Source organism: Oenanthe melanoleuca, chromosome 4 (genome assembly GCF_029582105.1).
Source record: "Oenanthe melanoleuca isolate GR-GAL-2019-014 chromosome 4, OMel1.0, whole genome shotgun sequence".
Taxonomy (NCBI): domain Eukaryota; kingdom Metazoa; phylum Chordata; class Aves; order Passeriformes; family Muscicapidae; genus Oenanthe; species Oenanthe melanoleuca.
Window position 1 is genome coordinate 49,286,738 of NC_079337.1, and position 16,579 is coordinate 49,303,316.

Here is a 16,579-nt window from a genome sequence, read left to right on the forward strand (position 1 = left end):
CTGGTTTGATTAAAAGCACAAGAGTAGAATAGCTTTTCCTGTGACAGTGCTTTTTTGTGTGCTTGTGCAGATACCTGTTCACAATTCCACTTGCTGCAGGGCAGAGCAGTTGTCAGGAACCTGTGGTGGTGATGGTGGTCACAATGTATGTGACTTTTGTGGGGGATGCTCTGGTGAGGCTTTAGTTTCATGAGATCTGGTGGAGTATGTCTCACCCCAAAGGGACAGGCTCCTGAATACAATTGCTATTAGCAGTTTCATTGCTCTTTAGCACTGTGGACAGTGCCTGCAGACAACAAGTATGCAGTTTGCATGACAGAGGCTGCAAACTATTTACTGTTACTTTTGCAACTTTCTTAGTTTTTTTTTTTTTTTTTTGGCTCCAATTGAATGAATAATCATAGTGGCTGTATTCTCTAGTTCTATTTTTTTGCCTTTGTTTTTTCTTTCTTTAAAGTACATTAAAAATCCTTATTATTTCAATACATAAAAGTTTTAGAACATCTGCAGAAAAAATCAAGAATGCTTATAATCCATTGATTATCTATGCTTAATGCTGTACTTTATTTAGCAAAGAATAGAATGACTCAATAATGGGTCACAAGTTCCAAGTTAATTGATCTTCTTTCATCTGGTGAGATTGCCTTAAACAATAATTAGTTCTAGCTGTGCTTTGGATATAAAAGTGGAAACATTGAACCATATATCTGACATCATCACAGACTATGGTAAGGACAGTTGTTGAAAAAACCAAACAACAAAAACAAACATCAAAATCAAACAAACTCCATGGCACAGAGAAAGAAACAAGAAAGAAATGAGAATTCTTAATGCTACATGGTACTGGAAGAGACCAGTCAAGCAGAAAAGTTTATTTTAAAAAATAAGACTTTGTGTCATGAAAAGGCAGTTTCACAAGTATAAATTCTCTCTCCACTGATGAGCATCAGTCACACTTTACTTGAGACTCTAAATACATGTTACTATTCTAAATGTATTTGTGAAGAAAATTTCATTTGTTATGTAGTGAAGGAGCTTTAGGGATTGCTTTAAAGTGACTTTGATTAACCTCAGCAAGAGTTTAAAATACTTCAGAGTTGGAACTTTTCGAGATGATGTAAAATTTCCATAAATTAATCAAAGGAGAAAAGAATCAGGAAACCATAGCAGTTATGAGGTGATTGTAAAAATTAACTACAAACCAATAATTAATAGAATTATTATCTGCTACAAAATTGTAACAAAATTACAATAATAAACTTTAAAACTTTTCTAAATAAAATTACCCATTATAAAAATATGTTTATATATAACTATATAAATACATACATGTATATGTATATGTATATGTATATGTATATGTATATGTATATGTATATGTATATGTATATGTATATGTATATGTATATGTATGTGATTTTTAGTGTATATAATTTCTGAACTTTTGATGTGACTTCAAAAAGTTAAAATCTAGCTAAGGAATTAATGAAGGCACACTGATGAACATTAAGTTCATTGAATGTCAAATTGTGTTATTACCCAAATGTTAAAATAGTACTTAATAGCCTTTGATGCAGCAAAATAAAATAGATGTTTTCTTTGATATGCATGTGCAGAACAAAGATGTCTTTGAAGTCTGTTTTTGTGTATTCCTTTAGCAGCAAAAAACTGACATATGATCATAAACTTGGGTTATTTGAAAGTATGAAAGCACATGAGACTTAAAAGGAAAAGTAGGACAATTTTCTTGACAGAAAAGTAATGCTACCTTTAGTGTCAGTGATGTTAATTGACTGTACTTGAACTTTCCCAAGGCTTTAGGTGATCAGTTTCTTTAAACTAAAGGAATACTATTGTGGGTAGACTATAAACCATAAAATGCAGCTGGAAAAGTGCATGATTTAAAAGTCACTTCTCACTCAATTTGTGTACAGCTCCTGTTTGACAATAGATTTTTGAGAGCACAGGTCTCCAGCAGATAACAAAATGTAGATATGTCCCTTAGCACGTTCTGAAGAGGGATGCAGAATGTGATACATTGCCTTGTCTTGATTAGTTTTTTATGAACTCTCTAAACAGGTATTTGAAAGGATATTTGTTCTGCACAAAGACTAAACTAAACCAAATCTCCCTGCTGCTTTGTAATATTTAGATAAAACCCCAAAACTTTCTCTTCATTGTTTTTGCATCTGTAGTACAGATTTGGTAATAAAATACATTTTTGTTTCAGATACCCTTGGCGAAACTTTCTGTCTGCCAGCCAAATAGCTCTTCAGATTCTGTGCCTCTCCAATTTTGCTGTAAAGCAACAGTTTCACAACTGTTTTATATCTACATTTTGATGACTGATGAATATATTAAATTTCTTTCTCTTTTCTTATGTTTCTATATCCAGTCTAAAATTAGGTACTTTTGGAGAACCTTTGCTGTTCTCATTCCCCTGTTCAGTGGCATTAATGATATGCTTATCTTGTCATTCTCAACCAAGTCATTCTACAATAGAATTAAATAAAGAGAATATCTAAAATGTGGGCTGCACTAACCTGAAGATTTTCTCTTATTTCCTCCAAGCATTCACAAAATATATTTACTTTTTCTGTCTCATAGAATCTTCCCCAGTACTTTAAGTTTTGGTGGGGAACTGATGGCTCAAGGATGTCCTCAACCTGTGGTAGGCTCTCAGGCTATGCTGTGATGTCTTTGGCAGCAGAGCTGGTGAACACCTGACAGAGGTTTCAGACTCATGCCCTTCTGCCATTGCTCTTTCTCCTCTCTGCCCTTTCCTGACTTTCCATAACCTCCCACCACTCTTGCTGTCTCTATCCCTCATAAGCAAAGCCCTTTCCCATAGGCTCAAAGTAGCCTCTTTCCAACCTAACAGATGTGGAAATTCTTCTCAGTCATAATTCACAACGACATCATCCAGAGTCTGAGACCTGAGTATTCAGTAACTGTCACAGTTTAGAATCAATGGAGAAAGAAAAATATTCTGCCTCTCTTCACTAGTATCTGCCTCATGAATACTTTCCTAGACTTCTGAGTAATCTGTCAGGACCAAAATATGCATGTTAGCATGTGGATGCCTAGAGTATATGTGTTGTTTTTGAATAATGAAGCAAGAAGGGAACTCAGAAAAGAAAGGGGAAAATAAAATTAAAGGAAAAGGAAAAAAAAAAAAAAAAAAGATGCCAATAGCATATTCTGTAGTCTTTACTATTTTAATACCTTTCATTTCTTCTGAAAGGATGGTGTCAGTGTAAAGCCAGCTCTTGTAACAAATAGAATTGGGGAATAAATGACAGAAGCATTATCAGCTAGATGTCCTGACCTGTGAAGTGTATGTGGAGGTAGTACAAGACTGTTGTTTTAAGGTATCTAAGTCTACCTGGGACTTCCTAAAGTATCTTAGACATTTGTACATATTACTTTGAAAGTACTTGTCAGAAACCTAACAAAACAGAGATTATTTACATCTGGAAGATTCAGAAAGACATTTCTTCCAGTCATTGTGTAACCACTTTCTAAAACCATTTTTAATTAATCTTGATTATTGAAGATTTGAATTTTCCTGTCAGAAGAAAGGATACAATTACACTTAAATGAAAGAGTAGAAGGCTGAATCAAGTTCAGAAAATGTTCATTATGTGACATTTGAAGTATATTTGTCATTGAATGAAAATGTCCAAGAAAATGAAAGTTACATATGATATGAGAAAGGAAACAAATCAAAGTTTGGGGTCATAGTTCCTATCCTAGTAAAATATCTCTGTAATAAAAGCATGTTGGCAGGAGACCCAGGTTTACATTTCATTTCAAACTCTTAGAAAATTACTTAAAGTAAAAGACCTGAACGAGATGAAAAGTTAAATAAGAAGATCATGTTATCTTGAATTCTCAATGGAAGCTATTGTCCTACATAATTTATAGCAAGTTTTCTTTGATCTTTTATGTTTACAGAGAGTATTACTAGTGAATACAAATTTTAAAGCTAAAATATTCCCATTAATTCTACAATTTATACATAAAGTAATTATTTGGATTTAGTTTATTATAAGTGAGTGAATCGTATAGTGACAAACCAGTCATTAAAAATAAATCTGTGTTTCAATATGCACTTACAAAATCTGCCTACAGGGTTTCCATCTCAGTATCTGGATGATATTCTGTTGTTCTGACAAACTTGCAGCCAACTGAAAATCAGTCACTATTTTAAGCTAACAAATTACCTGATTCTTGCTCTTTTTGCTATTTAGGTTTCTATTTATCTGGCATTCTTGGGAACTCTGACCTAATGGGCTTACGCATTTGTTGGCTTTTTTTAAAATTCCCAGAGAAGTATGCCAGAATACCAATTTTGTATTTGATAACCGAAAGAAAATTAATCTTAAAATAATTAAATACTATGACCAAGACTTGGCATTTTGGCAAGAAAATTAATAAAGTCATTTCACTCCATCACTAGGAAGCACAGGCTGGTAAATTCTACAAAGTATGTTTTCTTACAGGCACATCTGGAAATTTGTCATAGGTAGTTACCAGAGAAAAATCACTGTACCAGATTAATTCATTTACATCAGAATGTTAACATAAAATTAAAAGACAACTTTGCATGTATAAAAGACTGGAATAGTCAAAAAATCAGGTGAGGATTGTCTGTGTCTTTATTTCAAAGAGACAACCAATATTAATGACCCTGTCTGTTTTCTGGTCAGTGCAGACTTTTGGTGATTTCTTTAACTTAGATGTCTGGCATGGATTTTGTCAAGCAGGAAGTGTCTAATTTTCAAGGTGCCATTAAAGGAGCTGGAACTGAAGGAAAACTAAATCTTAAGATCCTTTCCCTTTTATTCCTGGGTACAGCAGAGTGCTCCAAGTCTAGCTGTGCTTAGAGGATTATATATGTATTGACATCTCCATCAGTTACAGATTCCATCTAGCTCATCACACTGGAGGCCATCAACAGTTTGGCTTCCTTTGTACCTGAAGCACATTGTTCTTTGGAAATTTATGAAGCCAAAAAATTCTTATAAAGCATCAATATTTAATTTGAAAATTAGAGTTTCTGTCCCTAATCTCTCATACTTCTATGCATGAGAGCACAGTCCTCCTGAATGGATTTTAGAGACTAAACCCTGGGAGATCAGAGTTTGTAGTTGCATGATTATTTGCACACCCTTGTGGAAGATGAAAAATGCAACACAATAAGAAATTAGGAGAACTTTTCAGACTCTGCCTGAAAAGTTGCTTTAATTTCTATTTCAAATTTCAACATGGCATGCTCTGTTTAGAATAGCATTAGATTTCCCTTTCCAGCAAAAATACTATGCTAGTAAAACTGGAGAGAAGAATATTGATATTGTCTGTTACATATTTTCTCTGTCTCAGTAACCATTCAGTGTCTCTTGTTCTATGCTGGATATAGATTTTAAAATATTAACTTTAAGATAACTTACCTTAGTTTTTTAATCAATAGCCTTTTTTTGTAAACTGCATTTTTTTAAATGAAATAATAAAATAAAACATTCATAGGGGAAAAATAGCTGATTGTGTATCACTGTCCCAGTGCAAATTGCAAATTAGATGTATTGCACATGCTGATATACAAGGTTCTCTCCACCCAGATGTTAAAATCATGCCACAGTTCACCAGCCCAGGTATCTTTACCTCTGTGCTGCCAGTTTCTCTGCTTATGCTGCTGTAGCCACACCCCCAGGGCATTTCCAACCATGAGTCACTATAGAAGTATTGGCCATTTTTCTCACTCAGCTAGTGTAGAATCTAAAGCCAGATGGATAGCTTTCTCCTCTGCAAACTGACTCAATTCACCTTCACTTTCAGCAGTTTCTGTGACGTTAGGGGAGACTTCATATAGCAGCATTACACCTTCAATTATTTTCCTATATTACTACAGAATCCATCAGTGAAAAAGGCATATTATTTATCTTTTTCTGGTAGATTTTTGTACAGTGTGTTCTTCTCTGGCAGTATTTTGAAACCTTAACTTTCTCTCTATTCAATCCATGATCACTTCCAAAATTCCTGTGTGGCTTGGGTTTCCTATTTGAGTCCATTGTGAGTTCAGTGTGACCCACTTACTCCATGTAGCATGAGCTGCATGAGGTACAGAGGAGATCCTCCCTCTGATCCTCTCTCAGGTCAGCACCAGCAAATGGGATGCCAGGAGAAGCTGTGCTTGCAAAGCAGCTCGAACCCCTTCAAATCTGACAGTATCTCTTTTTCAGCTGGAGTTTAGTGGGCTTCAGATGCTCTGTACACCAGACATCAAAACCCTGGAGGTTGACCTCTGGTCTTTTCTGATTCTGAGAGCCTCCAGGTAAGGCCATTCTTCCCAGCTGCAGTGTGGAGCATAGGTTTTAATCTCTTGCTCTGTCCAGAATGGGCCAAGAGCTTCTGAATGGAATACACCCTATTTGATTTGTCATTAATCAGGACTCTATTTGAAACCATTCTTCTGGGTGACTTGGTGGAGAGGGCTGAGAATCAGTCTGATATTTGGAATGTGCATTCTATAAAACCCCACAATGTGTAAGAAAGATAAAAAAATTAAACAAAGTGTAATTTTTTGCTAAGTGATATGGACATTGATGTTATTTATTGATCACAACAATTTGGATCTGATAATTTCTATCTTGCTATTTTATTTCTAAAAAGTGAATCTCTTGTTGAGGTCCCTTGACCTTACTTTATTTTGTACAAAACTGGCTTTCAGAAGGATTTGGTCTAGTCTCAAAATCAGAAGTCTCAAAAACTTCTGCTGTATTGTCTCACACAGAGATATATATCATCAGCATAGCTTCACACTGTTCCAGTGCAGTCTGGGTCAGTCCATGGCTGATGGTAGGGCTGTGATTCCACTTCTGGACAGTCAGTTCCAGGTGTTCTGGATTTCCCTCCAAATGGAAGCAAACTGTCCTGCTGCTGCCCAAGGAGCAGAGAAAAGTGCATTAGTGATATCACTCGTGGCTGACTGCTCAGCTTCCTTTGACTGCAGCTGACATTCCTGAAATAGGAACATGGTCGTTTGAAAATCCCATCGATATTTAAAATCCTCAAGAACTGTTTTAATTTTGGAGAAGAAGATGGATAAGGTATCTCCCCCACAGATCAGCTCTCAGAGGAGAAAAGGTAAAGGGTGTAATTATTAATAGTTCCCAATAGATGGCTCCTGAAGTACAGAGTTGATGGCAATACTGAGTACAAATACCAGATTAGTGTCACGACCAACAGTTTTATCATATCATAAGTCAGTGTTACAAAGTACAGCAGCGTGATAACCTAAACCCAGCCCCCAGAGATGATAAACAATGCAACAGGGAACACATGCTACAAATGTGTTACATGACACAACTAAGAACAAGTGCAAGGGCTCTGAGAGCAAATAAATCAACGTTGTTACCAGTGACTATTAAACTGATACAATGAATGCATATAACAAATTTGTTTAAATATAATAGTCAGCTCTGTTGTTATCTCAAACCTTCAAACCCCATGTTGGGTTCCAAAAAGGATACAGTTCAATGTGACAGGCAATTAACACCACACAGACTTGCTCACTACTCACTTACTAACTTACTCACTGCCTTATATAGATAGGGGATATATATAGATAGGGGATAGATAGATAGATAGATAGATAGATAGATAGATAGATAGATAGATAGATAGATAGATAGATAGGGGATATATATATATAGAGAGAGGTAGTTGTTGGGAAAAAAAATGGGATGACATACAGACAACTTAATAGAACAGAAAATGAAGGGAAAATAATAATAATAATAATAATAATAATAATAATAATAATAATAATAGTAATATTCAAGTACACACACACACACACACAAAAATGCACAATGGAATTTCTCCCCACCCACCAACAGATGCTCAACCAGTTCTGGAGCAGCAGCTCCCAACCAGTTTTCCTCCTAGTTTAAATACTGATCTTGGCACCATATGGTAAAGAGCATCCCTTTGGCCAGTTTGGTGCAGCTGTCCCAACTGTGTCTGCTCCCTGCTTCTTGTGCCTTCCAGCCAACTTGCTGGTAGGATGGTGTGAGACACTGAGCAGTCTTTGACTTAGTGCAAACAGTGCTGAACAAAAACTGAAACATTAGTGTGTTATCACATTATTCTCATCCTAAATCCAAATATATCACTGTAGCAGCTAGTAGGAAGAAAATCAACTTTATCTCAGTTGAAACCCAGACAGAGTACAACAGAGCTAAACTCACTAAAAGGTGCCAAAACAGAACTGTTTAACTCCAGTGGGTTTGGATCACACCTACATGGTGATGTGCAACTTCTTCAGATCTCCTGAAAACATGTCAGATGAGGTCCAATTCAGCACAGATTCCCAGTTCTGCAGTCCCATCATAAGCTGGAGTCCATGCAGAGATTCCCTGGAGATTGCTCTGAGTTGACACAGTAGAGTCCCAAAGGTGTCTATTAAATGACAAGGTTTGTGCTTCAGGCTAAAGACCCTGGAAATATGTTTAACACTGTATCAAAATTTGAGTTAATTATGTCAGCATTCATTAAACTTGCTTAAAAATATTCTAGCATAATTTGAATATTTTTCTAACCTGGGTGGCTACACAAATTGTATTTTTTATTCAAGCAATTTTTTTAGTCTTTGCTAAAAGTGTTATATTTTCCAACTCACAGCTGTAACATGGTGCTCAGTATCAAATGTCTCTTCTGTTTGTGGAGTCATAAATGTAATGGGTGTTTACTTACACTGTGACAGTAATGCCAAAATGAAGTATTCTTGTGGTTTTGCTCCAGAAACTCCAGAAGGGGAAAGAAACAATAATAACAGAATAGGAACAGGGCTGCCTATTTTAAATGGCTGGCAATCGTCTAGTGATAGTCCCCACAATATGTGGGAGAGATTTAGCATTATGCTGGTGCCAGAAGCTTTGGTCCTGTTTCCACTTCTGGTAATGTGTTCAGGTGTTCAGGGAGAAGAAATTACTCAATTAAGTAGTTATTTGCATTAGATGCAAAGCACTCAGGATGAAAAATTAGGAAGTTGAAACAGTCTTATATATATATATATATATATATATATATATATATATATATATATATATATATATGGCATGTAAATGTAAACTTATGGAATTAGCAGACATCTAAGCTTGCCTCCCACTCTGCTCACTGCAGCAGCTGTTTGTATGAGTCAGCTCCACATGATATTAGAAGTCCTTTATATCAGTGTTTCTTTAAGGATCTCTGAGATTGTAAGCTAAAAGAAGGCCATATATTGATTGAATCTTTATCCATCAGCATAAGTATCTTAGCAGGAACCAAAAAAATAAAATCAGAAGTGAGACACGTAAGAACTGAAGGAACAAAATTTGAGGAAGTCTGATCTCTCACAGTTAGGGATCCTGAGACCTCTGCAAGACTCCATCTCTGCTAAACTTTACTTACAGGGGGTTGAACACTTCAGGCTTTGCCTAAAGAACAGTTCAGACAAACTACTTTGCAGTTCAGGACAGCAGAGTGTCAGGGTAGGGAGAAATTCATTGACACCACAGCATCACGAAGAGTAGCTTAAAGAAAGCACAAATCCACCCCCTCTGAGAACAATAGATTTAAAAAGGACTTTTGTTGCCTTTCTTCACCAAAAGAAGAATCAGCCAATCAATGAACCAGAAACTGTGTATCTGATTGAAATTCTGTGTTGAGTCTTTTCAATAATTCCTTCAAACAATGAAAAGCAGCTTAGAGCTGGTGAGTGGAAAAACAATCCTTTGATGTCAATGTTTCTCTTGGGTAGATAAGCTTGACTTTTCTATAGGAAAGGAGAGAGATGGTAAATTCAGGTTTAAAAGTAAGTGGAGACTGTGGCACACTGCTAGCTTTTCTAACAATGTGTGATTGAAATAAAATCAGTATTTTAACATAGTTATGATATTGTTCTGTTTGTAGGTAACAATCTTCCTAGATAGTTTGAGATCCAGCTATTTATTTGATTAAAATTATACCCTCAGCTTCAATCAATCTGCTCTGTAATACTGTAAATAGTATATTTATTGTTAATTTATTACTACAATTATGTTTTTGAAAGCATATTTTTCTGTCACAAAGTAAGCCTTGCAGGTAGCCTAATTTGACTTGAACTATCAAAGTGTGTAGCTATCAACAGCCAGTCCAGAATTCAGAATAATGGTGATAATTAATTAACAAAGTTTATGCATATGCAGAAGTAGAAACCCACAGGAAATAATTCAAAACTTTTTCCATCACTTTCAATTAATTTTAAAAGCAGCTTTTTATTTTTCCTGTTTTCAAGATGCTTATCATAGAATTATTATTGGCTTTGGAAACATGTTTGTTAATTTTGAACATTTTAATTTTTAATTACTGGGTTTAAACTTTTTTTTTTCAAGACAACTTATTACTGCAAAATTAAAACAAACTTTGATTTCTGAGTGAAATAAAATAATTGGGGCTGACTCAGCCTGTTTTTCCTGTTTCTTTCTCTATTATACCTTGAACCAAAGTAACATCTCAAAATTGTTTTTCAAATAATTCAGCTACCCCACAAAATAATATCTCATTTTATTATCATTTCAGTAAGGTTCCATATTACAGGTTGTTTTTTGCCTTGAAATAGTGCCAGATAATAATTATACAGTGACATAATACCCTGTGTCTAACCCCATTAAAAGGAAGGAAAAAATTGTGGTGGATATTTTTAAAACAATATTCTCTAAATAACAATTTTAAACCTTGTAATAGAAGATGTAGCAAACTGGGTTAGTTTCTTAATGTCTTTCTAATAATTTATTGATGGGATGTAACTAAGATAGTTAAAAATGGAAATTGCTTTGGAAGTTACAACTTCAGCACACCTTTTTACAGGAAATGGTAAGCAGCAGCACTCTTACTCCTAATAATCTTTGACTTTTTATTGACTTTTTTAGTCATGTATGCTATGTAATGTGTGCTGCCTGGAGGCTCTTCTAGATATGCAAATTTTCTACTCTCCCTTCACTCCTACTAATCAGATACCCAAAGTTTCATAAATTTTGTGGAAAGTCTAGCTGTATGCAGTTATTGGATTAGTCTTGATCTGAGTTTTTGCATTGTTTTTTGTAATGTGTGCCTTTCTCTGTCCCATTTGCTATTCAATAGTGATTAACTCTGATCTTGCATTTGACTTGGTGATACAATAACACTATATGAATCATATAATATTGCAATATAAAACTTTAATTAATGATTTCATAATTTGAAATTTCATTTCTTCAAATAAAGGAAGTGCTGGGGATTTTTTGTCCAGGGGTATGATTTCTCCTTGAAAAATAAACTAGTTGTCATGAACCTAAGAGAGTATTTTGCATATTCAAATTTATGGTTCAGCATTCATTTTAAGGACTGACAGCTTCAAAATATGCTTCAGTTCTGAACTCTTTGTAACAAAAACCTAATTTTTAATTGCAGCAATTAACAGTTAAAATGTGAATGAAGTTCAAATTTTCTTAGCATTAGCATTTCTAATTATCTAATGTCCCATTTTTACTGAGGGTCATGTAGCAATTTAATTGCTTCATAATAACTTGTGATCTATATTTGCAGAATGATTTTTCTTTACTTCTTTGATTTACTTACATAACTTTGCATAATGAAGGTTAGGGTTCATGTTCTTTTGTAGTTTGTGGATTTTTTTTCCTTATAATATGAAGATCTTAAAGTAGGCAATTTCAGCTGATTCATGCATTATTCTTTTTGGTCTTGTTTTATGGTTTTGTCTCAGGTCTGGCTGAGATGGAGTTATCTGTCCCCCAAAGAAGGCCTCACAGGGCTGTGCTCTGCATAGCTGAAAGGTTTGGTATCATTCCAGAGTTTTGGCCACTGCTGAGCAGCTCTAGCACAGCACCAGTGCAGTCTCCCCAACATTCCACCCCACAACCCATAGACTGGGCTTGGCCAAAGTTCTCTCAGGGGCACAACCAAAGTTTTTGGGCCTGGCCCAATATCACCAGAGGAGTCAGATCAGATATAAAAGCTAAGAAAAAGAGAAGGAAATGAATGGGCATTTGTTATTTACAACATTTGCCTTCCAGAGGAATCACTATAGTGCTAAACTCTGCTTCCTGGGAAGTGGCTGGAAATATCTTGCTGATGGAAAGTAGAGAATAAATCTTTGTTTCATAAGCTTGTCTGAACTCAACCTTCATTCTTGTTTTGGTAAAATATCTTTATCTTGACCTATGAGGGCATTTTTTCATCTTGTGTTCTCCACCCTAGTCCTGCTGAAGAGGGGAGTGATAGAACAGCTCGGTGAGCAGCTGGCACTCAGCCAAGGGCATCTCACCACAGATCTACATATGGGTTTATCAAATCTTCACCAGATCAATTAATAGCAATTTGAGTGGAAAAAATCAAAACAGGGATAAAACAATGTAGAAGTTATACATATTTTCAATTTCAATTGGTTTGTTTTCATAAGCAACTATATTTTCACTTTGTAAAATGTGGATCTTTGAATTCTCAATGCCTGTAAAAGCAAAATCTAAGTAGAACATGTGTACATTTAAAACTGCAATTTTACACTGAAAGCTAAAATCTTAGCAAAATTTAAAACAGCAAGTGTATCTCAAAAAATATAAAACTTTTGAATTTATCTTAATTCGTTTCTCAGACACTTTTGTTGTAAGGAGTAAATGATAAACATTCAGATAAGTTTTCTTTTGTATATAGAATCCTCTATAGAGCATAAGAAAAAGTCTTCTACAGAAAAAGAATTATAATAGGCTATCAAAAATGTGAGAAATTCTAAAAGAAAAATTAAGGTTTCTGTGTCCAAATGGCAAATGAAACATTATATGAGGTAGAATATGATGCTATTGTAACTCAGGGATGTTTTACAAATTTTTAGATTAATACCTTCTGAAAAAGACCATTTTTATTCCATAAAATTTGAAACGCATAAAAAATTCAAAGCTGTAAATATAAAAAAAATTTACACCCAATATAATCTCAGGCAGATTTGACTATGTAGATTACATCTAGTCTGATCACAGCCAAATCTGGCATTGTCAAATATTTGATAGATTTCCATGACAGCGTTATAATATCTCAATTCCAACCTCTCATCTGTATTTATTAACTGTACCTTGATATTTGGATGGTGGAAAAATGGAGGAAAGATCGAAACGTTTGGAAAACATGCTTGCTTGTTTCTAAAGTTTTGTTGGCAAACTCCCATGCAGAGAACAAAACAAAAACAAAAAACTGTGGCACAAAGGCAAAAAAATTCCTTGAAAGATTTCCCCAGTGTTATACAGCAAGGGAAGAGCATATGGCTAATTCTTTTTGTGGTCACTTTGAGCTCTCTACTGATTCCATAGATGTGTTTCTTTTGTTTTGTTTTCCTTAATTACTTTTTGTTTGTTTGTGGGGGTTTTTTAAATTAATTTTTAAGTTATGATGTGGAGTATGGAATCTCATATGTAAACAGAAATGCTGAGTACAGTTCTCCACTGGGAAGATAATATTGGTCACATACTATTTGTGCCAAAACTATGAATTCTAATGAAATTTGTATGTGTTCTACTGGGAGCTAAACATTGATTGCACTGGAACTGCTTATTTCTTTGTCTTGGATTATTAAAGCATCTATTCTAAAAATTTTAGTGTAAATTAGGTAGAAAATATGTCTTAAATGTAACAAGTACTGAGGGCAGTTCTGCTAGAGAAATTTGTAGGCTTCATAATGTAAACAGATATTAAATTAATCTGTTATATAATGCATAAAAGAAGCCATATATAGACATAACTGGAAACAGAGGGACATCACAGATCTCCTGTAAGCCTATGTGATTTGGTTTGTTTGTTCTTCAGAGGGATGGGCAGAAGACTACTGAAATGCAAAAGGTATGGTCATGGTCACATCAGAACAACCATGTTCTTTCATTAATAAGTCCTGCCTCAAAACAGGGCTTATTGGCTTGAGCAATACACCTGCTTTGGAACATTCCAGTTATGAGTTTCTTGAGTTTTAGCCATCCAGCACATCCTGTGTTTCTGTAAATGGATACACAGGCCTATCTACAGTTACTTATCCTAAATATCTGGAATATTGTGTCCACTTCTGGATTCCCTGGTGCAAGAGAGACTCAGAGCTGCTGCTGAGAGTTCAGAGCCCACTAAGATGATGAGGGGATTGGAGCATCTTCCATATGAGGGTGTGCTGGAAGAGCTGGGACTGTTCTGCTAGGAAAAGAAGAAGCTCAGGGAGATCCATGTATGTGAATACCTGAGGGGAGGGTACAAAGAAGACAGATCCAGGATCTTTTCAGTCATACCCAGTGACAGGAGCAGAAACAAAGGACATGAACTCGTACACAGGAGATGCCCTATGAACATCAGGAATCACTGTGAAGGTGACTGTGCATTGTCACAGGTTGCCTAGGGAATTTTTGGATTTTTCCACCTTGGATATATTCAAAAGTCATCTGTAGATGGTCCTGTGCAGCCAGATGTAGATGGCAGTACTTGGGCAGGGTGGTGGACCCAATGGCCTCTAACTTGTGTGTGCCTTTCCTTAGGTTAGCCTTCTCAGCAGTGATTCAGTCAACACCCAGCTCTGCCCCTCCAGTCTTAGTTGCAGTGATACCCTAAACAGCATAGGGGATAGAGCTCTCCAGCATTAATTATCCTGTCATTAATGATGTCATGTTAACAGAATTTGGATATAACAGCATTTGATTAAATACAAATCTAACTAATCTAACTGTAATAAATAGAGCATAAAATGTGTGAGGTAGATATTGTTGAAATACAAAAATCAATACAGTTATTCACTTTTCATCTGCTGCAGGAAGTTTATTCTTAGACACTACTTAACTGCCATTTAAAGGTTTTTTCCATCCTCCTTTGAAGCATCTACTGGGAGACATCTATAGAGCCTGCTATATTAGCCATCTGGATAGTCCAATTATAGACAGTTTCATGCAGAAATTGCAGGAATTATTGTTTTGTGAGGTCCTCCTCAATTAAATGTTTGCCAACGAGAGAGGTAGCTTGGATAAATACTTGCAATTTTCTGTTTCATCTGTTTTTTCCTCATGGCTAAACTTCATTCATGTTTGGTAATATCCCATTATATTGCTTGCAAAGGAGCAGAGTAAGTTATGTGTTACATACAATCCTAGTTATGTATCCAGATTCTGCCAAAATTGCCACCTAAACCAGACCTGCCTCTCTAAAAGGAATTTGAAGATGATGCCCATGGTTTAGCAGTTTTATAGTTGTGTGGCTCAGCCATATTAGATGAGCATCATAGGGTTATACTGTTTGTGTGTTTTGTTTACTTAGATTTTTTTTCTTTTGTACTGTTATTTCATTCACATTTCTTCTGCTATGTAGGACTGCTTGATTTGAAGACAGTCTTAGAGGCAAAATATTTTTCTATAATCCCCTGTGTTTACAGAAAGTGTTTATAGTGAAATAGTAAAGTGTAGTTAAATTCATATGAGACTTTACATTGCACGTTTCAGAATGTTAAAAATGACATACAGCAACTACTGTAATTTCCTCAAGTGTACCATTACCATAAATCTGACAAAGATGTTTTACTTTGCTGCTGTGTGATATTTTATTTGATTAACTATGTTAATAATTCCTACATGCCTTTGATAGAACAGTTGATATTTTGTAAAAATACTTCTGGGTCAGTATAAGTCTAGGTTGTCTGTGAAGTGATGCAACAAGTTGAGTCTCATAAAAGACAAAAAACTTCTCTTTTTAATTTTCTTTTTCTATTTCTTTTTCCTCCCTTCAATATTATGACGATTTCTAACAAATGAGGTAAGGACTAAAATTTTAACGTCACTTTTTTATAAACTTCTAACATGCATGGACCTAAAGTTATGACAGTATATCTGTCTGAGATAAACTATTATAGCCTCAACCAACTGAGTGCTTGCTGGTTCTGGATTGAATGTGTTCTATCTCCCCACACCACCCTCCTTCCCCCAATAATGTTGATTAGCTTTGTGGAAAGTGGAAGTAAATAATCCATATAAATATTTAAACCCAGAAAAAAAATACATTATTGCAATAAATATTTTGACAACAAGGATCAGTATTCCGAACAAAGAGCAAAATGTGGATAAGAAGTTCTGACAATTCATGTGTATTCAGTCTCTGTACGTCATGACTTTTCCTTTATCTGGTTTGGATTATAAAAATGAAAAGTGTTTTCTATTTATTTTCCTCTATTGAAAAATACAGTGTATGGCTTTTTCTGTAAATCATTTTAAAATTTAAAGGTACAAATGTAGTATGTAAAATCAACTTTTAATTGAAAATTAAATAACGTGCATTTTTGAGAATGCTGCAAAAATTAAAACTGTCATCCTCATTTTAAGGAGTAGAAATGGATATTTAAAGGATAGAACTGCAGTATAGAAACTCATCTGGGCAGAGCTGGGGAGAGAAGAGAAGAAAAACATCTCTTCAAGCATAATTCCATACCCCTTGTGCTAACAGTACTGAAGTACTCCAGGGAGTTCATGGAAAGCCTTGTTTCACTGTGCTT